The sequence below is a fragment of the Hyalella azteca genome, unplaced genomic scaffold (genome assembly GCF_000764305.2).
Source record: "Hyalella azteca isolate HAZT.00-mixed unplaced genomic scaffold, Hazt_2.0.2 contig16847, whole genome shotgun sequence".
Classification (NCBI taxonomy): Eukaryota; Metazoa; Arthropoda; class Malacostraca; order Amphipoda; family Hyalellidae; genus Hyalella; species Hyalella azteca.
Genome location: NW_025946654.1, coordinates 663,801 through 688,660, shown reverse-complemented (window position 1 = coordinate 688,660; position 24,860 = coordinate 663,801).

Sequence of the window (24,860 nt, the reverse complement as noted above, 5' to 3'; positions counted from 1 at the left end):
AAGTACAATTACAATGATGAGAAGTGCCGTGTGAAGTGTTATCAATAATTACTTATATGATCCGTCAAAAGTTGTGCACGACGAGATGTTGCAAAGTATGACTTGAGCATCAATCTACCCGTTGATTCCGGCTTTTGTTTTCTGATATTCTGTTGATAACACGAGAATTAACATTCTACAAAGAATTTCAAGTCTATTGTATTAGGTCCTCATCCATTGTCCATTAATATAAACTGCTACGCTCATCAGTTCTTACAGAGTAAGAACGTTTCATCGCCCAACATGGCGTCCTTGCATTTATCCCGAATCCTGTAGAGGGCCTCCTAAATATCTTCACGGGAAGATGTGATAAAAAGCCAGGGGTGTAAACTTGGATTACGGCTCGAAAGAAACGATCTAAATGTTTTTGCTTCCTCATATTTAGGTAGCTAATAAATCGCTCGCCGCTCTGGAGGTGTCGTCAGTTGCCATGACAACCAACATGGCGGATCACTTGGCAGGACAAGCGCGACCTTTTTTATTTGTTGATTGCTAATTAATTTTTGTATTGGAAGTTAAAATCGGATCAAAATCAACGATTTTATCTGTGCACATCAATACAAAGTTGGGAGGCTAAATATATAATTTCAAAATGCTCCATCTATCGTGCAACGAACTCGATATTTTGAGCAGCCTGATAAGTGAAGCATAAAGGTTTCCCCGGTATATATGCAAATTATCTGTGACTTGTCAAAGTATGAATACTTCATAAACTCATTTGTGCTCATTTTGCCTGCAGAGCGGCTTCCGTAAGCGGAAAGTTCGAGAGTTTCGACACGCAGTGATCGGAGCGACCCAACATCGCGCCAGTTCAAGAATTCCAGTTCGGGATTTTCTCATCGATTTTGCCGTAGCGACGACAGAGCGTTTTTATTTCATTTGGAACTCTAATGGCTTCACTTATTGTAAGAATAGGAAGCTTGCTCCGCATTCCTGCCCGTGAAAGTTCCAATGGAGGCGTGAAGCGAAACATTCAAAGGATTTTAAAAAATGGAACTGTACAGTACTGAGCTCAGTAACTCCGACCAACATCTTTACTTTCTTCTAGAGCAAGGAGACCCAGAAAATGTAGAATTTTTGTAGCATTCTTCCAAGGGATATAGACTAGTAGACTGCTTCATAATGCGATTCAAGAAAATCCAAGGCAACTAAAGTAGCTAAAGAAATTTGAAGCATTTTATAGGAACCTGGTTATTAAATTTAACGTTCGATTGTCTCGAGATGCATAGAAATATTACAACGAATAATAAGTTGCCAGATGAGGCCCGATTTCTCCCAACTAAAATTCGGTGACTAGAAACTTCTCAAAAATGTTACTTTATATTCCGGAGAGCTAATAATGTTAACAATCATAATCATGGGTCAAAAACTAATATAATCATATAATCGTATAATCAAATTTTAACTCTAATATCCGAGTAATTAATCTCGATTTCATATAAACTTTTAATTTACAGCAGCTGATTTATCTTCAATTATTGGATCATGGCATCACTCAATTTCCTTTCGGCAAACGTAAGCTTGAAAATAAACTTTTAGAATGAGTTCCCTTGACAAATATATTATGTATTACAGTATTATTTCCCCTATAGATTATTTTCAATGCAAGCTTATGAAAGATGACAGGGATTCTTTGTTTTACAAATATAAAGACTGAAAATGAAATTCACTGTGTGACTATTTATGCGCCTTTATTGACAATGCTTGCCAATATTTCCCCGGCTATCAATTGATAGATTAATTAATTATTCTTGCATTGAAAAGACCCTAAAGCAAGTAAAAATTAAAGATGCGAACGAGGGTATAAAATAACCCATGTCTTTTTATACCTCAATAAATTTCATGAACAAAGCATTTCACTTCCTTACAGTTTAGTCTCCCGCGAGGTTTTGCAGTCATAAATCATAAGAGCTTCTTCGTGAGACAGCCATACAGATGGTGAGCCATGAAAGAATGATACAGCATCACCACCAAGCTTATATACGCAACAATCTCGATGAAACATTCAAGCCAATGTTTTGTATGGCATGAATCTGCACAATGCAGACCATGTGAAAATTTGCCTTTGACGATGTTTAAAATCTACCCGTCTTACTGTTGATGATGCTTGAAATCCACCCGTCTTACTGTTTATGATGCTTAAAATCTACCTTTGAAAACCGAGAAGTTGGGTCGATGGACGATCACGAGCCATAAATATAAGTGATGGTGCTTGGGCCTAGTTGGCTTTGGTGTGAGCCCACAGCAACTGTACATTATATTGCTTGAGTTGACGGCAATTCATGCCTGCCAGATCCACATTGCATCTCTCGTACGATGCAATACACGGCGAGCGTTTTAGTGGCCGCCATAATTCAGATGACAGGCACCAAATAAGCTTTAATTAAAATGATGATGGTCGAAACTCCGTTGACTTTGGCACGTCGAGCTCTCACGTTGCGATGTTGCTTCAATAGCACAATGCAATTTAATCTCGGATGACCAGTGATCCTTAATGAAGCAATTAACTAGGCTATGAATTGCGCGGGCAAACAACCAAGTCATTATTTATGAGGGTGTAACTTGGAGTAGGAAGATACTATCGAAGCCCAAGAGTCGAGATATCGTTTGAGTTTGTTAACATTCTTCATCTTGATTATATGATGAGTTCAGCCTGCTGGTCGTAACGGACCAGGTTACTTGATTTTGGATATTGAAGCTTAATGAAGTATGTACAAGTCAAGCATCGGTTCTGAAACTATATAGATTCTTGTAATGTAGGTTATGGAAGGATTGTAGGAAAGTTATAGAAAAAACTTATAAATTTTGACAAAAAGCACGATTGCTCTATCAAACTATAACCGAGTGTCTCATGAAAATGTTCAGATAGGCTTTCCTAAACATACATATGCAAATGGTGAAGTGGGAAATTCTGTCGTAACCTCATATTAAAAATGTTACGGACCATGATCAATGGTCCAAAAATTTGGTTTGGGCCGTTGAAGGATCTGAGTTGACAACACCTAAATCCTAAGTTTGATACTTTGAACAAAATTCCCGGTATTCTGAGAGGCTGCGTGACGGTTCAGTTCCGGTGCAGTCCCTGGGATCTCTGGCAAATTAGGTTAGGCAAGTCAGAGACTCGAGAACGTGGGCGACTTTCGTCAGTGGCGAAGAGGGTTGTCGTCGGATCAAAGAGCGACGCGGCAGTTGCAGCTCCATCGTGGTAAGCCCCTCTTCCGCCCTGACATCGATCCCTCAGACAAGTTACTTTTCTGGTACTTTTTCAGTGGGAATTGCGCCAAGTGGAATGTGATATTAAAATGTCTCTCGGAAACGCGATACCGATGTTGTCGTTTTATGACATGGACGTTAGCTCGTTATTCAATGGCGCAAGTGTTAGTTTACCAAAGAAGGGTTAGAGATGCGAATGCGATAGTAGTCTGGTCATTGGTCATACTCATACGTCATGATGAATTGACGTAAAATTTGAATTGATGAAAATATTTTAAATTCGCAATTCTGAACTGAATTGACCTTCTGAATAAGCAACTTGGGCTGGCATGAATTCTGATTTCCAAATTCTGATGAATTTATTTGGCAGATAGAAGGAAACAAACGAAAACCTTTAACGGAGCCTAAGGCCACAATTAACGCTTCATAAAACAGTTGCAATTATATTTTAAAATTGTTAATATATTTTTCTTCGATGATGCACCTCAATAAAATTGATATTGTTTTCATTCCCTTCGCCCCATAAATTACGAGATTTTCAAAAATTTTATAAGAGATGGAAACCTTTTAAGAAATCATTTTTGACTCCTTATGGAAAAATTTGGAAGGCGCGACGGTTTGCGGAACAGTCCAAAATTTTAGGTTGCAACTTGTTTTCGTTCATTTTCCCACGACCGATCAATGTGTTTGAAGGAAATCGAACACACGCGACGGGGCTTCTGTGTCACAAAGTTTCGCGCTTTGTCTCGACCAATTCCCGTTTTATTGTAAAAATCTGGAGTGGGAATCAAGTCCTGAGAGGCTCTGTGAGGTTTCGAGTTCAATTTTTGTTGGTATTCCCAAAGCAGCGGTTTGGGAGTGGGCGTTCTAAGGGAGCGGCCGCTCAGTGGGAGGAGTGAGTGGAGGGGAAAGAGAAATCCATGGTCTTGGGACCTGGGAAAAATAAGACCGGCTAGGGATGGCATTCGTAGATAACAGAATGAGTGAAAAGTGAGCTTCACTTAAAAAATTTGGGCTCAAGTAATTAGTTTAGACTCTGAAACCATGAGTGGTGAGGAAGGGCGTGAAATTAGGTTTGATATAAAAGATAAATTAAACTAAATTGAGTTCTGCGGGAAGCTTCCAAAGAACAAGAAGCTGAAAGAGAGCCTAGAGAGAAGTTAGTGTTTTATGAATTCTATTGCATGAATGGTAATTAAACTAGATAACAAATTCTAGAAATAATTATGAAAATGGGTAAACATGTTCATCAACAGCAAAATTTAAGAACAAAAATAGAAGTTTATTATTTTATGTCAAACAAAGTAGAAAAACTTCAGGTGCAGTAAAATTTGGTCAGTTCCTCTCTTAAGATATGCAAACATGATAAAACTTAGAATGAGGTACAGAAAAAGAGGGAAAAGTTGAACGAGTTGCAAGCGATGCATGCGTATCTCAAGAGGCGGATTAGTCCAGAAGAAGACCGTATTCGCCGGGAGCAAATGCGGCGAGATCGAGACTATAAAAAGGATGCCACTTGATGTGCTGCAACTGCCCGAGCTGTAAACCCATCCAATGGAGATGGAGTTACTCTAATAGAACGGGGCGTGGGAGACTGCAATGTTTAGATTAAGGCGATTATCTACGCAGCTTAGCCACTGGTGTCCACAAATTCCTGATCTAGAAACGCTGAACACTTTATATAGATGAATGTTCGGGTTTACTTTCCCTGACTTAATATCTCTACTATATTAATCGTGAAATGTCTAACGAACGCCAAATTTCATGAATGTAAGGTACGGGTGAATAACAATAATATGAATGTGTGTGTATTGAGATGTTTACATTGAAGCAAGTTATAGTTTTTATTTGTAATTTTACCGTCGGGAAAGGTGTTGTCAGTTATATTTATTAAATTTTATTCACCAGTTCAACGCGGAAATACGAAACAAAATTTAAAATTTTTCATTTCATACGCAAAAACAAAATGAATTTTGTTTTTGCCTATAAAATTCATGCAGGTGGTTAGTTCATACTATAGCAGCTCAGATTCATTTATTAATACAATTTTATAATGTCACCAGAGGATTGAATAACATGCTTTGTTCTATGCTGGCATCAAGCATGATAATAACATTATCAATATTGTTTAGCATATTTGCTCCGCATCAGAGATACTTATTCCTTTCAAAGTTATCCTTTCAATAAAATGAAAATTATTTCCGAATCATCACTCTACTTATTGTTCCTTGTTATGTTTTTTTGTAAGATGAGCTGGGGAGTGAGATTTAATAACATTAAATTGCCAGTTTGATTATCCTCATTTCAAAATTATTGATAAATTTTCTTTGTATTACCATTTTTATATTTTTCATTATTAGCAATATATGCACCAACTTCGATCATATGTTTCGTATTGAGTTACTTTAAACTTTGATTGGAGCATATTACAATAAATAATATTCTCGTCCATAAAAAAAATATTTCCACAAGAAATAAATTTATCGTTATGTTATGCTGTAACTAACGATAGTTCTCAACAAAAGAATTACTTAGGAACTTCTCAACACGACGCGTAAAAGAGTAACAGATAAAAATCGTTGCAGAAGTGTTCTTTTCCATGCTCACTAGACGACGGCAAGTCATAGTAAATTTCAAAGGGATACATTTTTCTCACTACGAGCTCACGCATGATCACGTCTTTAATAACGAGCGGCAAAATTACGAGGAAATTTGCTGAGAAGCCAACGCGTGAAGACATCGCCTCGTTTCAAAGGGCAGCTTTGTTAACAAATAAGTATGGTAATATCTAAGGCCACGATATAGAATTTTCCACAGAAACAGCATTTCCTTCAACGCTCGCAGTTTGAACAGACCATCCGGTACATTTAATTTTAAATTTACAATTAATTTTAGAAATAATAATCAATCATGAAAAAAATAAAAATTCAATAGCAACATCTGGTTGCTACTTTTTACAGAAGACGTTACAATTGAATAGGTGATTATAAATTGAATATATTTTCCAAGTATTTTCTTCTGGCGCAAATAATCCGTATGAACCTAGTCGGGCAATTAATTTGTAAAATTTTCTTCATCAAAATTCGGAAATTCTCTATCGTTATTTTCTGTATGCTTTCCGGTACAATGAACGCGTATAATTGAAGCAGTGAGCCGCGGCTGCCGCGATGTGCTGCTTCATTGGCTGTATATGATACCCAACGCGTTGTCCTGAGCTGGCGAGACTCCGTCGTATTTCAAAACTGGCAAATACCCTCCGATTGATAGTCTCCTTAATTTAGGCTATTTGACTTCGACACGCACGTCACTCGCATGCAGTGAGAGGTAGCTCTCAATTTACTCAATTATACGTTATGGTCTGTTGCCGATCGTTACTCAAGCATCTCCCACCAGGGGGGCCGGAGCGGCGTTCTCAGTCAACAACCATGACTATTGACAGGAGAAATGCTGCGCGCTGGCGCTCGTTCCCTTTCATATCCAGTCACCGAAGTAAGGGCAAATACATTAGCGATGCAAATGGATTTCCAGTGTCATTGAGAAACATTTTGATGTACGGTGGGAGGTTGTGCACAGCGCGCTAAAAAGCTACGTTATTCTCGACCAAATATTTCTCATAGCTTTCAGTGAAGGAGCGTACTTTGACGGATTGCAATCAAGTTTGGAAATAAATAAGCTTGGACGCACGAAACACGAGTACATCGAAGATGCAATTCTTTGGTGTCAGATGTACGAGTTTGGGGCTGTGGAAAAAATGAAGCCAATGAATGTTCGATGTTCAATCGAACTGCTCAATTGCGACAATACAAGTATGTTCTGCAAGCGAGTTTGCAACAACAAAAGATTCCTAATCTGCTTATGCGTCGTTTCTTATATCATGTTCACACATTTTTATTACATTTAATAGATTATTTAGTTTTGTATTAATTAATTTCCAGTCAATTTTGTACACAAGCCTATTCATTCATACTGTACGAGTATTCATAAATTTCTTAATTTTTTCAAGTATCGCAACCAATCCGAGCGATAAAGTAAAAAATATTTAAATGAGGCTGTTTTTTAGGACAACCGGAGACAGAGTCAACCCGGACTTTTTTAAGACAACCGGAACTCAAGAAGGAGGGACTCTCAAAGTTCTGAACAGCCCTGAACTAATCGCACACAACACAACACTCTATATTCCGGCCCCTGCTCGCTGCTCGCTCCACTGAGCGCTGCGTCTATGCCTTCCGATATTAGGCCTGCGCTTCCGTCTCTGCATCAAATGCTTGCCGCCAAGTTGTCGCCACGTGTGTCTTTAGCAGTACAATCTTTGTGTACAATCTTTGTGTACAATCTTTGTGTACAATCTTTGTGTACAATCTTTGTTTCTTTGTTAGCAGTACAGTTTTTGATCAAGAAACGAGTTGACGTAATTCGTCTTTGGTCAAGAAATTGTTTCTGGTATTCTCATTTTAAGTTACTTCATTTTTTTCGCAGTGCATCATTGCAGTGTTGGAAAAATTTGAATTTTTGCTCACTACGTTGATAGAAAAACACTTCACTGCTGGTCTCTTGTAGGGCTTCTCTTTTAATGTATCAATTGGATTCTGCAGCCTCTCTATATATACGTTATTACAATAACTTTCCAGTAATCACGTGTGGTGTGCTATGAACGCAGCACACACATGTGGTATGATCACTAGAAGCCGTCATGCCACAGCGCAAAGAATGCATCACACCACGCGTTGTATGATCAACAGAAACCGTCATGCCACAGCGCAAAGAATGCATCACACCACGCGTTGTATGATCAACAGAAACCGTCATGCCACAGCGCAAAGAATGCCTCACACCACATGAGGTATGATCAAATGAAGCCATGATGCCAGATGCCCTGCCTTTGCGCCTCGAACTTTCTTCGATCAAATTCACCTCGTGAACGTAACTCTGACGAAGGCATTGTGAGTGCCGTACAGTGAGCAAACTTCTCATCTTCTGAAATCATTAAACTAGACATGTATAGCATAGCATGTTTTTCTGGCTTTCTTCACTTCATAACTGTATAAATAAAGAGATGTTTCCGAATTGTAGTTAAGGTAGGTATGTAGATACTTAAAACTGGGGTTTGTAGACCGTAGACTAACAATATAAATTTCTGGATAAATTCATAATAAATAAAATTTGGATATGTTTTTCCGTAGATATCGGGAGACTCCAAAAGTTTTCTTTGCAGCAAGACATTATATCTTTTTGAGCAAGATGGTTTTCCTTTTTGACACAACACGGTTATTTCGAGTCAATAAAAAAAGGGGAAGGAGGAAAATAAAATTTATTGAGAGGAATGAACAAAAAAAGAAATCTATAAAACAAGTAGTATTCGAAAATAGAGTATTGATTGAAAATTAGTAATATGCAACCATAATAAGAAAATTACTGTGTATTAAGTGTGCATGTATCCTTTGTTGTGTAAATTGTTAACATTCCCTCTAGCATTGCGGACCGTAATGATATTGGGAGAAAAGTTTTGAATACGTAAGCCAATATTGGCGGAGAACGTCGTAAAAAGGGGACACTGAGCTAGGAATTGCCTCCCGCAATGCTGAATCAGCGACTACAAGACACGACCGACTCGTAAGAAGAGGCTTGACTCCAGCCGTGCAAGGCTTGCATCAAGGCAAGACCGGTCTTTACAATTCAAGTGAATTGATTCATAAATCGTGTCTTGGATTAATTTAAAAAATTTTCGTTATTCTACTTAAAGGTGATAAATGAGTGAGAAAATATTCACTGATGTTTAAATTTCATTTGAAAAATGTTTGCAATGCTCTCTGAGAAAACCTCTCTTAGTTAACTTCAGGATGATTAGCATTTGAGAATCTTCACAAATCATCTCACATCCATCCTGACGAACATCCCGCGTCCCGTCCTGCAAGTAGAGTAAGCAGACGACGCGGTATCAAGGATACTGAGGGGCGAGACGTCGCAGTCCCGAGGCGCCAGTGGCGACGTCTGGCGCTATTTTGTGCGAGCTTCTCAGTCGCTGTAATTGAAAAGCGTTTGTCGTCCGGGTCCGGCTTGGCCGGGACACTGCACTGCTGCTCAACAGAGCCAAGCTTGCTCCTCTTGCTTCGCATTACAGACCAGTGTTTAGAAGCTTGTTTCTCATTTGTATTTTTGTTTAATTTGTTGTTCATGCTCACCATAGCCAAGCTTTCTCCTCTTGCTTCACATTACAGACCAGTGTTTAGAAGTTTGTTTCTCATTAGTATCTTTGCTTAATTTTTGGTTCACTTGATTCATTTGGGCAGTGTAGTTTTTTTTCTGCATGATATTCAAGTTGGCAGGAGCTGCGTGATGAGTGCCAAGAATCACGTCTGAAACTCATGCATAATGAATAATTCTAACTCATGTACTGGACGTATCTTGAAAATTTTCTTGGTTGAGATGCTTTTCAAAGACGGCACGCGAGCCACAACATCAAACTTATTGACAGGAGCATCACGATGCAGCGTACGTCTCTCAGCCGCCGACGCCTGTATTAAACTCACACCAAACTTCAACGCTGCCTTTGGGCTCGATAATTTATGGAAATTATCTTAGTGAAGACATTAGAATATCATAATGAGCGCTGGCTCTGCGCCTTGGGTCGTGTTTACAACACCATATCGTACAAATCCTTCCTTCAAGCAAAGCCTGCACGCATCGTGGCGCAATCAATTCACATTATAGCTTTATTTCTGTTCAATTATGTTCTATACTTATTAATTTTCAGGTTATCACGACAAATTTTCTGGTGCTTATAATCACTAGAATAAGTTTGCTTGAGATTACGCCTCGAGAAATTATATTTATCCTTTTGTCAGAGAGCTATCAGCATGACAAACCAATGAATTTTCAGGGTGTGGAACATGCGTTGAATATTAAGGAACGTTTTTCGTACTCTGCGCAAACTCTGGTAATAACTAAAAGTAGCCAAAATGGTCAAATGACCGAAAATTAGAAATCTTACGTAATCGAGAATGATAGGTGATTGGCTATATGATTATCTTTAAATTCTAAATGAAAGGAAATGAAACGCATCTAACTTTAGCGTAACGATTAACTGCAACTTTTGTGACTTATAGAGTGCCTTTTTTTAAATCGTAGGATAAAGTAGAACCTGAACTGAAACTCAATAGCCTTCAAAAGATATCACACGATTAAAGAACGCGTGAGTTATTCTACGTGGATGCAGTAGTCTACGTAGTCTACGTGCGGTTAGCAGGGGAATAACATTATATATATTAAAAAACAAGTAAGACCAGCAGACATTCAGTACTCGGCAAAGTTCATAGGTTCTGACGGCGGTTTTGTCACAGCTTCAAATTAAGTTTTTGCTCGGCCGGCCTACACGGCATCAACGAGACGAATGGCGCCGGCGTCTCAACTCTCGACTTCCATTCAGAAGTTAAGGAGAGTGCTCTGACAGCAGTGCTCTGACAGCAGTGCTTTGACAGCAGTGCTCTGACAGCAGTGCTTTGACAGCAGTGCTCTGACAGTAGTGCTCTGACAGCAGTGCTCTGACAGCAGTGCTCTGACAGCAGTGCTCTGACAGTACTGCTCTGACAGCAGTGCTCTGACAGCAGTGCTCTGACAGCAGAGCTCTGGGAGCAGAGCTGTAAAGGCTCAACTTTGAACTTAGCAGAAGACCTGTAGCGAGTGACTTGCCAGTTGGGCACGTCTGGTACGTAGTGAGGACTGCTTGCGAAGTAAACAATCAGGAGGTAAATTAATAATCATATATTGAATTAAAAAACTTTGGCAAAATTTGTTATTGTTTTCTCCAGTTAATATCTTATAACTATTTAATCAATCCAAAATGCGGAAATAAATGTGTATCATCACCCTTGACTGGCAAACAATCATCTTATACAGTATGTGCTCAAACTAAACAAATTTTTCTGTTGCTGGGCGATGTTAAATAAGTTACAGTGGTAAAAATATTCGATATATGACTAATATGATTTGCTGATAATCTTAAGAGCAGGATGATGTACTTACTGTATAAGTGCATTTTCCAGGTAGTGAAGCAACTCTATTCAGCGCTAAACTAATGAAAGATGTTAGTTCATACATGCTAAAAAACAAATTTCCGTAAAACACCCACTACTGAAAAAACTTATAGTAAATAATGTACAATACGTGACATCATCGCCTGAAAACCTGGTCAAGGTGCCACGAAATGATGAAAACTTTATTTATCTGCAACTTATAAATCGAAAAAAAGAAATTTATGCCAGTCAAACAGATATTGATATGCTGATCCATGAGGCTAATGTTGTCAAAGAACATGCGAGAAAAATGTGGAGACACTACTTGGTCCATTTGAACGTACAAAATGTACATGATTGTTTAGAAGGCTTTGTACTTTTGTTCCTTTAATAAGAAATTCCAATGTTTTCTACTTAAGTTGAAACCGAATAAAAGTTTAAATTTTACATTGACGCAAGTTAAGTGCCAAATAACTGGTTTATTTGCCGGTTTTGACTTTAGGAACGATCCTCGACCACGCAGAGTGATATTGAATCGCATTATCTAAGAGCTTGTTAAGCCTCCTGGACGCTGAGATACGAACCAAAGCAGACAAATGTTAAAAGTTCCTATAAAGTTGCAGGATTTGGAGCAGGTGCGCAGTTACAAGAGGAACCCATAAAGTGCAAGGAGCGGTGAAAGCGCCTCAAGTTGTGTCGTAATTCACGGATGAAGGCGTTTTGGATGTAGCCTTTGAGTTTCCAAGAGTTGGCTGCTGGCGACTGTTCTATCCAGACGTCCTGAGTTTAATGGGAAGGGTCGCATGTTCGCGACAGAAAAATCAACTGTTATTAAAGTACGGTTGAACTACAGGAGATCATTTGACATTTGTTTTCAGTTAACTATCTACTTTTTTAGGAAAATGATCTTGAGTAATTTATTTCTCCCACCTATTATTCAAATAATAATATGAAAACATATTTTATATTGTAACTTGAAATATGAATTGGCTTTAAAAACGAATTGAGTTAGAAGATAATAATTCCCGGTAATTGAGTATAGATTTTATACATGAGTCTTGGACATTCATCCAAAACTCACACATTAATTCACTTACAATGAGATATAATTGAAGGCGATGCTTTTAATAAACTAATATGAGTTCAGCTGGAATAAAACTGCAATGAATAGATATAATATTAAATGACTACTTCTAAGCGACAATCTGTGTGCCTATAACAAAAAATCTCAAATTCAGAATTTAAATCTAAAATGTTTAGTTATAAAATTACCTTATTACTACTTGATCGTTAAGTTCTTCTCGGGCAAATTTACTCTTCATTAAATTATTGTTGCTTTGAGTACCTCTTAATTTGAAAAAATGATTCAAAATAACAGCCACGATATGACTCATGATAATATTTATACTTTCAATATTCAGTTCACTTATAACATATAATTTTTATTTAAATATTATTTATTTGTATACTATAATTTATAATTTTAAGGCGTTTTGATGTTCACTTCGAAATGCTGCAAAATTGTTCCGCTCGCACCAGCCTCGCGATGTTGGTCATCCGAAATTTTGTGTATCAACTTTAAATGTTATTAATTTATAGACTTCACGTGCGAAAAATGTTACAGTAATCCTATGCTATTATATAGAAAGATCGGCACGAAAATTTGAACTTACCTGTGATCCGAATTTTCATTTAAGATCGTTAGAATTGTTGAGCCAGCGGCATAAATATCTAAACCAAATTTTCTCGCGATGAATTCTTCTTAATTCAAAATTTTTTATTTAAAATAAGTTTCCTCTGAAAATCATACTTCACTTCCCTTTTATTTTGTATCTCCAATAGCTAACACCTTGTTTCCGGACGTTTTGAAGGTTGAATGGAATCTTTCATTGAACGAATCTCAATGTGGATCAATTCTCGCAAACTTCATTAAACCTTTTTTATAGACAATGCATGCGCTATGGCAGCGTCAATCATATTTGGAATCCGAATGAATTGGAGTTTTTTGGGCAGGAAGACTAAAAGGTCTGCGTGGACCGAGCAGGCAGTTGCAAAGTACAAAATATTACAGCATTTGCAAGACTGGGAATAACTTTCAGGTAGTTTGATATCAACACACACTTTCGTCGTCTCTATTGCACGGGACACATAATTTATTGTCACGCTGATTCAGCAAGTCAAATAACGTTTGAACTGAGGAAATACATGCACATTTTATAATTGAAAAAAAATATTAATTACATCTGCTGTTAAATAGTCAATATATTCACGATATCAAGACGCTTTATGATCTGTAAAAACTACTTCTTTCTAGGTTCGAGGGAACACTTGCACAGCGAAGCATCGTGGTGCAAGTTAAGTGGAAGTGCTCAGTCGCACCGCGTCATCCGTGTATCTGGTGCGAGGCGGACCAGCCAACTGTCTCGCTGCGATCATTGACCCCTTATATATAGTGTCGCCAGCTGCAGAGTTGACCTGTTACCAGGAAGAGCAGCTCATGACCCGGCCTTGCCATCGTGAGATATATGAACGATATCAGGACATCATTCAAAACAAAAAGAATTACCAATGCTAGAATTCTGGGAATGAATCACATTCAGGTACAAATGACTTCATTCGGCATTACGTGTGTGAAATTCTAAAATATCAACTGTAGCTGCTAACATACACGATTTTTCCGCCGAAATTAGCCATGAAATTTGAAATTTATTTGTGCAAGTATTATGAGAGAACAAAAGCCTGGAGCTGTGAAGGCCTGCAGACGAAGCAGAAGCCTCACGATATGTCAGATCCGTCATCAGTGCTCCTTCATAAAGCTTATTCTATGGCCGGAAAGAGGCAGAGGAGAGATCATGCCTTCGATCCATCTTTCCAAGCACCGAAAAAATGCCCGAAAGCGACTTTGGTTGAGCCAAGTCCTGCTCTTCTCTTCATGTCGCGCAAAAACTCCTCGAGACCCAAAACTTCGTCTCTGCTGGCCACTTTCCTTCGCAAAACCAGTACACTTGATAAATATTTTCGTCTCCTTCTTTCATGTACTTAAGAAATGAGAGTTATATTATGTTGCCTGAGATTTTTGTACATATATTTGGGCTTTACCTAAATGAATTCAGTGAGTTCCTCTCAATGATTCTTAATTTTAATATGTTATCGTTAAGGTGCACTTCTGATCTTCTTTATTCGGCGAACCTAACAATTGGTTCGACACCGAGGAAAGAGCCACCAAATTATGCTTAATAACTTTTGTGAGGGGTTTGAAGCAATTTAGGTGGAAAGTTAAACACTATCGGCCAACTGCCATGATTTAAGGAAACCTACCATTTGTGTGTTAATCTGGGTGTTTCATTAAAAAAATCAAATCCATAACAAATTCGTAAACGTTAGCTTGCAATATGAACTCTTTAAAAACTGCACAAACATTGCAGGGACAAATGGGTTTCATGTCATCAACCGATTTATTACACACTCGATCAGCGTTAAAAGGAACTGAAATAAACTCGAAAATTGAAATAAATCTCAATCAATCAAGTGTCTTACTTCAAAATTTCCAGGGGAAGAACCCTCCTGATTAATTTTGAAACGTAATAAGAATTTCTACATAAAGACGAGAAGTTCCATATGAACTAATCGAGTATTATCAATGCCTGCAAAAGTTTTTATACCATCTGATCCACGTGACTTCGTTAATTGGAATCTACTGTAACGAGGTTCCGAATAAAGTCCCCGTTCATTCCGTCTCAAGAAAACTTACGACTTATTACCTTCCATTCCAAAATCAAATAAGCTCCACGCAGCGACTTCTGTGGCTCAACTCAGAACTTTCGCGGATGACCAAAGTTGGCGACTGGTTTAATCGAGACGATTCTCTTCTCGAGTGAAACTGATATCGTCCACTGCAAGGATTTCAGAGCAAAATACAGCGAGCTACGAAGGAACAAAGAGAACAAAGATGGATGGCACTCGAGGACCTGAACTTTCCCCCTAAAGATAACTTGTTATTGGGGAGATCGAGTCATCCTGCCTCCCAAGCTCGGGATGAGCTGCGACAGGCGGCACAGCTCTTGCAGACGACAGAGTTTTCAGAGTGAACATAAATGCCGCAAGTGGCCACTGCGAAGGCAATTATATCTGCAAGATAATTAAAATACATGAAACTAATTTGTTTCGGCCTTATTTTTCTACAAACAAAATAATATTCACGAATTAAAGCTACAATGAGACTGATCTTTTATTATTGGTAGTGTTGTGTTATGTACACGAGTAATTTTTGTTTTCATTCCTACATGACAAGTTATCTTGTTGCCATGATAATTGCCATAAAAGTTCTGGTGTTAGCTTGACAGGTAACATGACAAGTCTTGGTCTTGACCTCAGGCCTGATAAGTCATAGTCTTGATAACAAAACATGACTCGTGTCTAGATAGCAGACATGACAAGCCTTGGTCTTAAAGCAGGCATGACAAGTTACGGAGGGTTGAATGACGTGAACCAAAAGGGATATGAATGAATGGAGCTGAAGACGAAGTTGTAATGTATCTGAATGGAATGATGATCATAGTGTTTTCAATACTCTACTAAAGTTAAAATTATTCAAGTTGTTTTCGGATTATACGTTTTGGAAAAATACGGTATTTATTTACAAGTATACTGGTGTGAAGAAAAGGCCACAGTAATTTTCGATTGTGAGCCACATAATTTCACCGTCATGAGATTATTACTTCTTTGTTTGCTTTAGGAGAGAGCCCACAGCAAAGACCTGCGATCGTTACGGCCCGAGCGTGGTGAGCAACAGTGAGCACGGCCTGTGTCTGCCTCACGCTTAGTGAGCAGAGAGTGAGCAGGGTTCTGTCTGCCCTAACTTCCTTATCACTCTTATGACATCCTTCCGGCTCACCGGTCATCAGATGAGGCGTCACGTAAGCTCCGCCAACGCCGACCGATTTTCCGCAACCTGTTAGGACATCACGCGCCCTGCCTCAGACGGAAGTCGCCGGATTATGCGAGGGAAACAGGAAATTGAAATTCAAATTAACAGCAACGAAGTTCTATCGTGATTAAATTCCGTGCCGGACTTGCATAACACCTCACTGACTCTCCGGAAAAGGCGCAGTCAATGATTTTAGAGCAGCTAAGACTTAGGCTATTCGGAGCTTGTCTTTGTTCTAGTGGAGCGCAATGACGCAAGACATCGAGACTGCAGTAACTTACACGATTTCAATATTAGAAAAATCGTTCTGACGATACGATTATACGATACGAAAAAGTAATGACATATATTGAAATCTGAGAACATTATTGAGAATTAAATTTTTCCATTTATTTTTTTTTCTGTCATTAATTTTATCTTTAGAACAACGTACGGTGACTTGCTCAACGCTAAGGAAGAGACCCCGGAAGTGTAAATTGATCCCTCGTCACAAGCCGTCTGCAGGAATGTGTTGCTAGAAACTGATTGCAGCACAGGCGAGGCCAGGGTGAACATTTAGCAAGGAACTGCTTGAGACACTAGCAAGGCTTTACTGAACATGTAGCAACAAACTGCTTGCAACACAAGCGGGGCTAGGCTGAATATGTTGCAAGGAACTGCTTGCAACACTAGCAAGGCTAGACTGAAGATGTAGCAACAAACTGCTTGCAACACGAGCGGGGCTAGGCTGAATATGTTGCAAGGAACTGCTTGCAACACAGGCAAGGCTAGCCTGAATGTTTAGCCACGAACTGCTTGCAACACAAGTGAGGCTAGACTGAATATGTAGCAAGGAACTGCTTGCAACACGAGTGAGGCTAGACTGAACATGTAGCAAGGAACTGCTTGCAACACAAGTGAGGCTAGACTGAACATGTAGCAAGGAACTGCTCGCAACACAAGTGAGTCTAGACTGAACATGTAGCAAGGAACTGCTTGCAACACAAGTGAGGCTAGACTGAACATGTAGCAAGGAACTGCTTGCAACACAAGTGAGACTGGCGACCGACACGCCGGCGCCAAGTCTGCGCTGGTCGATAGCTCTCCGTCCAGTGACGCCGCGACCACCGTAATTTCAAAGACACTTTTTACGACTATAAATCCCTCGCGTTAGCCCCACTAAAATTTCGTGTAGCTGCAGCAGCAACAGCCGCGCAGTGCCGTCCTCTTCATCCCTCATTGCGTTGCAAACTCACGTGCCCGAAATTTCCCTCTATTTTTAAGAGAATCCTAATGCGGCGGATGTGGAGGCCGTGTTCTACGCCTCGGCGGTAAGCCATCAGTGATGTTTTCTATCACATCAAATGTGATGCAAACATCGTCTCTTCTCAGGTCCGTCGTTATTCGTTTTTGTCTAGGAGCGAGTATCAGGGAGAACTAGAGTTGAGAACATGAATAATGTTCGTCCTTAATGTGTTTCGACTTTGTACTACACCGCAACGTTTACTGCAATAGAATAATAATATACGTTTAAAAATTACTTTTTAAAGACAACACTTCCAAAGAATCCAGTATGTCCAATCTTACAGATGTAAAATGAATTTCTCATCTAATTTTTGAAAATTAAAAAAAATATTTTTCAATTTTTTAATATATATAAATTTTTTTAATATATAAATTTTTTCAAAATTGTTGATTCTGTTGATTGATTCATGCATTGCCTCTGACTTCACACAAGTGTGCAAAATTTCAGATCAATTAGACAGGTAAAAGTGTGTCAAATATCAGTTATAAGATTTGTAGCTGACAAAATTATTTTTTCAATTTTTTTAATATTGAAAAGAAAATTTTTTTTAAATTTTAAAAATCATTTGTTTTGACATTTGATTCATCCATTGTCTCCAACTTTAAACAAGTGTGCAAAATTTCAGATCGATAGGATAAGTAGAAGTGTATTAAATTTCGATTACAAGATTTGTAGCAGACAGACAGACAGACAGACAGACAAACAAGAAGTGAAGTTAAAGAGAAGTGTTGTAAAAATAAGGCGATTCGAAAGTTTGGGGGATAAAGCATTGCAAATGTGGCCGTGAGAACGAAAAAGTGGACGTTACGTTGGCCAGCCGAGTTGATTTCAATTATTCAGTTTCAACTTTGAGCCATCTTATCTAGCTTTGGTATTTTAAGAGCACTAATATAGCCTTGAAAATAATGCTTATGAGTCTGAAATTGAATTTATGACATTGAAATTATTAAAATTTTACCATTTACTCATGTTCCAAACGCATGAATTTTGAATGCAAGTGTAATCATATAAATTGTAGCAATTTTTTTCTAATTTTGGCTACAACACAGACTGAAAATGATCTCGGTGTTTAGAGCACACCAATTGTTTGCGTACAGAATATTTGAAATGCGCGAAAATCTTAGAATGATTGTCAAAGTTTGGCCGCGCCTAAGACACAAGATTCTCTGAAAAATACTCGTTCTGCTCAACCCTCGACAGACTGCATAGTTTTACATCAACGTCATAATCGTACCGAGTTTAGATAAAATTGTACTTATGCAATCCGACAAAGATTAAGCGCGAGTGCAGGAACAGCTATTGATTTCTTGCACGTGGAAGGTCCACGTGAAAAGGATTCGAGATACCAAACGATGAATCTGTCTCGGACACAAGGTGCGAATAGGGTCATGTTTGGCCAAAGTCATCGTGAACGAGCCGGGCAGTCGACGAGTTAATTTATAGTACAATAGCAAACACGATAGGTAATTCGAATTTTTTCTATTTGAACAGTTTGGCTTTGGCCCCAACGTCACCAACCATACTTGAAATATGACTGATTTGTACCAGATTCTGAGTGAAAGGCTTCCTAAGTTTAATTCCCAAAATTGTGCAAACCAACAATAAGGTTCATGTTATAATTTACAATACAACAATATTATTATAGTGTTCACGTTACATAATGAGGACATGATTTATACGAATTACAGCCCACACCAAAGCTACCGGTAACATTACAACCGGTATAATAAACCTTAAGAATAAGTAATAAACTAAGAACAAAATAATAAACACAGATTTCAGATTTTAAATCATCCGTCATCAAGTTGAGCAAGTCTAGCTGACATTTCTGATATTCATACCATCTAGAGCCGACACGGACAGGAGGTCGTCCCGGAGTACTGACGGAATATGTACGCTATGCTCTTCAGTAGTACAGATCACGGTGTGCGCTACTCCATTGTTAATTACATAAAACTGCCATTAACAAATGTTACAATCTATGAGGCGTTGGTTTCTGCGAAATATTTTCGTTGCATACATGTAACTGAATTATTTTGAGCTTTCTTGATTGAGCAATCACAAGACGCTCCAACTATACACAATACAGCAGCCTTGCGTGAGACTTGAGCACGAAAGCCATAAGTAAGTCCACACTGTGTGAACAAAAAAAGTCGGTTTAACAGGACACTCTTTATTTGCCAGCTGTGCACAAATCCCATCAAGTAACTCTACACATGTGTGAACACAAAAGTCAGGCTAGCAGAAAACTTTTCACTTGCTGGTTGTGCACGAATGCCATCAAGAAACTCTAGGCAGTGTGAACACAAAAGTCAGGCTAGAAGGAAACTTTTCACTTGCCGGTTGTGCACGAATGCCATCAAGAAACTCCACACATGTGTGAACACAAAAGTCAGGCTAGCAGGAAACTTTTCACTTGCCAGTTGCTCACGAATGCCATCAAGAAACTCCACACATGTGTGAACACAAAAGTCAGGCTAGCAGGAAACTTTTCACTTGCCAGTTGTGCACGAATGCCATCAAGAAACTCTAGGCCGTGTGAACACAAAGTTCGGTCTAGCAAGACCCTCTTCACTAGCCGGCTATGCACAAATGCCATCAAGTAACTCTACACATGTGTGAACACAAAGGTCGGCCTATCAGGAGACCTCTGCGTTGCTGGCAACGTACACCTGTCCATCAAGAGGCGAAGCACAACAAAGGAGTCCATTGCAAGCTGAGGCGCTCGGGAAGCCTAACAAGTTCGCATTGTTTGCGTGGGGCTCATACAAACTCGCTCACTTCAACGTGATTCAGTCCGAAGGCCGTAAACTTTTCAGCGTCTTAGTAGTAACGGCTGTTGAATGTTGTAGGCGTGATACTTTGAACGAAAATCAGTCCAGAGCTTGGTAATTCAGAACTCCAGGGATAGTTTATCCAATAGATAACCCAGCAAATGTTTCTAAGACCAATTTTTTTCTAAAATTAACTGGATGATCGTTATAAGAGACGACGGCTATCTTGTCATTTTGGACAGGCAATTCAGGGCGGGCAATTCAGGGGTTAAACAAGTTTGTACACAGAGACGAAAAATTTATTTTTCAAAGTTACCTTCTTGTTACTATAAAAGATAATACAATGCATTCAAGTGTACTCCGGAACGTAGATTAAATTATTCGCATATTACTGTACGAAATTATAAATTTCTTATTGGACTTCTTCGAGTCCGTCCCCGAGATAATCTGGATTTGTCGAGGAAAGCAGCAGTAGAAACGGTTTGTCTAGTAACGATCAATAATTAAAATAAGAATTAGTGAGTTGCATATCTATCGATAAAGTTGCATATCTTATCGATAATTCGACTCCAATAGAAATACTCTACGAAGATCCAATGACAATGTTCTAAAACTCCATGGATAAATGATAATATCAACGTACGGTCAAAATATACATGCTTAAAGAATCACCTATTGAAAATTTTTATTGTTTATTGTATTGTATTGGTTATAGTAAAACGTATTTCAATAAAAATTACATGAGCCTAGCTTGCCTGGTCAGAGATGTGCCTTAAGCTTTGCATGCATAATCAGAAATTTAGCAAAAGCCTAGCCTGCCTGGTCAGAGATGTTACGTGAGCCTAGTTTGCCCGGTCAGAGAGGTCAAATGAGCCCAGCCTGCTTGGTCAGGGATGACGCAAGAACCTAGCATGACTGGTCAGAGAGGCTGCATGAGCCAAGTCTGCCTGGTCAGAGATTTAGCATGGTCCTAGCCTCCCTGACTAGCCTGCCTGGTCAGAGCCTGGTCAGAGTGTTCATAGAGCCTGGTGACACGAGCCTAGCCTGCCTGGTCAGAGTGTTCAGAGAGCCTGGTGACACGAGCCTAGCATGCCTGGTCAGAGTGTTTAGAGAACCTGGTGACACTAGCCTAGCCTGCCTGGTCAGAGTGTTTAGAGAACCTGGTGACACTAGCCTAGCCTGCCTGGTCAGAGTGTTCAGAGAGCCTGGTGACACTAGCCTAGCCTGCCTGGTCAGAGTGTTCAGAGAGCCTGGTGACACTAGCCTAGCCTGCCTGGTCAGAGTGTTCTCGAGACCATTGGCCAGAAACCGCCTGAGAAAGATTGCTTCGACTTTTCTTCGCCCTAAAACTGCCGGATGCTCTTCAGTTTAATTAGCAGGAGCGCTAAATGCAGATTGTCATGATCAAAATATTGACGTATTGATCGCATGCAGCCACCGGCAGGTATAGAAAGGTCCACTCGCCGAGGTTTAGAAACTTTTTTTGAAGGGCGAATTACACGATGTTCCGTGAACATGATAAAAAGGAGACAGATCTGATCAAAAACTTCTTAAATAAATCATAACTTCGTTACTTGTTAGAAATGAATAAATACTTGTTCGTATCGATCCACTTGTTACGCATTTACGACTATTTTGAAGCTGATTGATTTGAATAAAAATAAAGAGGATGGCAGAAGGTCATTCACAATTACAATTGAGAGTGACAAGTAACTTTGAATATAAAGAATTATTGTAGCTTTCTGCCGCATCGGCAATACTGTCCGTTAGTTGGCACCGTAAGATTAACTCATGGCACGAAAAAATGTTTTCTGCTTTATTTTCATCTTTAGATAACTCAAGATAACCGAAATGGCTTTGAAAGTTTATGAAAAGAATCATAGTTCCTTTGACTGGTGCCGTTATTTTATATTTCAAATGCGTTTTAAAAAAGACGCATAATTTACTCAGAACCTCAATGCAAGAGATACTCTATGCACTCAATTGACCGAGCGATACTCAGAGATCAGTTTGGTATTTCCTGCCGTAAAAAGTCCAAGATCCAGAGACCCTCCATCATTCATCAGCTTCCGGCTCTTTGCGCCACCAGCGATTCAGGAGATGATGGCGCCTTCGATCAAGAAGCATCGACAGTCCAGAGTTCTTGCAGACACAGCTGAAAAAATCGTTACTGGAAACCTCCTTCAATACATTTGAACGGCTTGAGTCTGTTCTCTCGTAAGATGTGGAGGTCGTAGCCAGCAGCTGTACTGCCACAAACTCTGTACGTAGCTTCGAGAAGAAATTATTAGCTCGGTCGGAGGGATATCTGGCGCTTCCTCGTGAGGAGCTTCTAAAGCCCGCGAGTGATTGATTTTCGGAAGCAAACCCATATAAATGGAGCCTGTTATTAATGAACTTAGTCCCTGCGGCTGCGTCCATTGTTGATTTCATTCTTCAAAAAGGAAGCCTCCAATTCAATTGTTGTAAGTTTCGGAGGCTGAAAAGATTGGATCAAAGGCGATTGCTGACGAATCTTGCGGATGGTTTCAGCGGCCGACGCTGCGATTGGACTCGATTTGTGAAGGCGCGGGCGGACCAACGGAATGATCGCAACGTCGATGAACTCCATGAACGTTTGATAATTTTTTTCAGCGGCACAAAACCGTGTTAATGTCGTTGCACATTATCGCAGATGTGTCAGTTATGTCGAAATTTATGTCGCAGATGTCGTCAGTTATGTACTGGGTATTAGAATTTTATCTGATCGATGATTTATTTTTTAATTATTTGAATGTACTATTCATGATTAGTGCGTTTTATTAAAGATCAATACATATTAATAATGTTTTGGTACACACGTGTTGCTGAGGCTAATCGCTTTTTAGCAACTTGTTAAAGTCTCTAAAGGTCGATTCAAAATAAAAGTAAAGACTTCGTATTTTGAATAAGACGAAAATAATTTTCTTATGTAGTACTATTCATGATTAGTGTTCACCATCCATTATTATTACTCACTTTTTAATGACTAAATTTATCTATGTTTGGCCATTTAAATTTAGATCTCAGCATTATAATTATCACTTAAAATTCTCATCGCACGTGTCCGGTGTCAATCTGGCGTCTCATTATATTCATTATAATTCAATTATATGATTAGATCATATGCAATTGGACGTAATATTCACTTGACCTGATAGAGATTGCTATAAAAAGTATTAAACCTCAGTCAGAGTCTAGATGACATCACGTAATAGATCCCGCGATCAAGGCCTTAGTTGTGGGCGGAAGCGAATATCCTATAAAAGGGCTGGGAACTTTAGTATAAGGCCCCCCTCAGTAGTTGATATATACATATAAGCGCTTCGCGATGTATAGCTCGCGGTTGAGTTCGCGACGCCGTAGCTTATATCTCTGTATCGTAACTCTCATGAATAACCACCCCGTATCAAGATGTTATCTAGACAGATGTGTCTCACATATCCTTCACAAACTTCAACGAACCCTTCTTAAATCAGGAGGTGCATAAATGACCTCCTGACATACGTAAGCCTCCATGAAAGGTGCTTGAGCTCTTCAGATAAATAAATGCTGAGCCTAAAGCTTATGAAGGCTGGTGGCCGACTCTAGCTAGGATGGAGGTATAGGAAGACTCTTTTCTTTAAAGTTTAACGTTTTTGATTCCATGTATTGAAACCCTGTATAAATACAGCACTGTAACAAGCTATACATATACACGAAATAAACAATTCAAATAATCAAGTTAATCGGAATCAGGTTATATATATGGAAAGTATATGAATGTATAATCCTGGCTGTACTTACTCTAATGCGAGATTGTTGAGCAATGTACATAAACACAGAAGGTCGAAACGAAGTAAACTAAATGCTGCGTTCACGGTTGGGACGTTCACGTTTTTAGCGATAAATCTAGTTTTACATTTGTTCTAATCTGAATTTTTACACAATTAATAATTACATCTAGACGCACACAGTTCGAAAAAATAAGCTGAAGCAGAATGAGCAGGAATGAAGAAGAAGAAAATAAGCAATTAAACCGCACATGCTTTTTAAAGAAATAGGTGGAAGTTTTTATGGCAATTCTCACGAAATGATACATCTATAAAGTTAAATAAATGTAGCCAAATTGCCTTCATATTTCGAGTTACATATTGTATTTGTAATTTTGCTCGAAAACCTGAAGGTATTGGTTGTTAGAGTGACATATCAACCAGTAAAACCTGCAATAGCTTAATCTAGTGGTTGTTTGGGCAGCATATCTACCACTAAAGCCTGCAATCGCTGAAGCTATTGGTTGTTTGGGCAGCATATATCTACCAGTACAGCGTGCAGTTGCTGAAGCCAGTGTTGGTTTGGGCAGCATATGTACCACGAAGGCCTGCAATAGCTGAATGTAACGTAGTTTGGGCAGCATATATGCAAGTTAAACCTGCAATACACGACCTTCAATAGCCATCAAGGACCAATAGTCACGGATGGACGGACTACAGATCGCGTGCTTATTAGCAAGCGTATCGATCGCGCGTCTGATTACATTGCGAGATTAGCGAGCCTCTGATGAAACGTCTGGAACCTGCTGATAAATTAAGGTCGGTTATCAGCGGCCGTCAAAT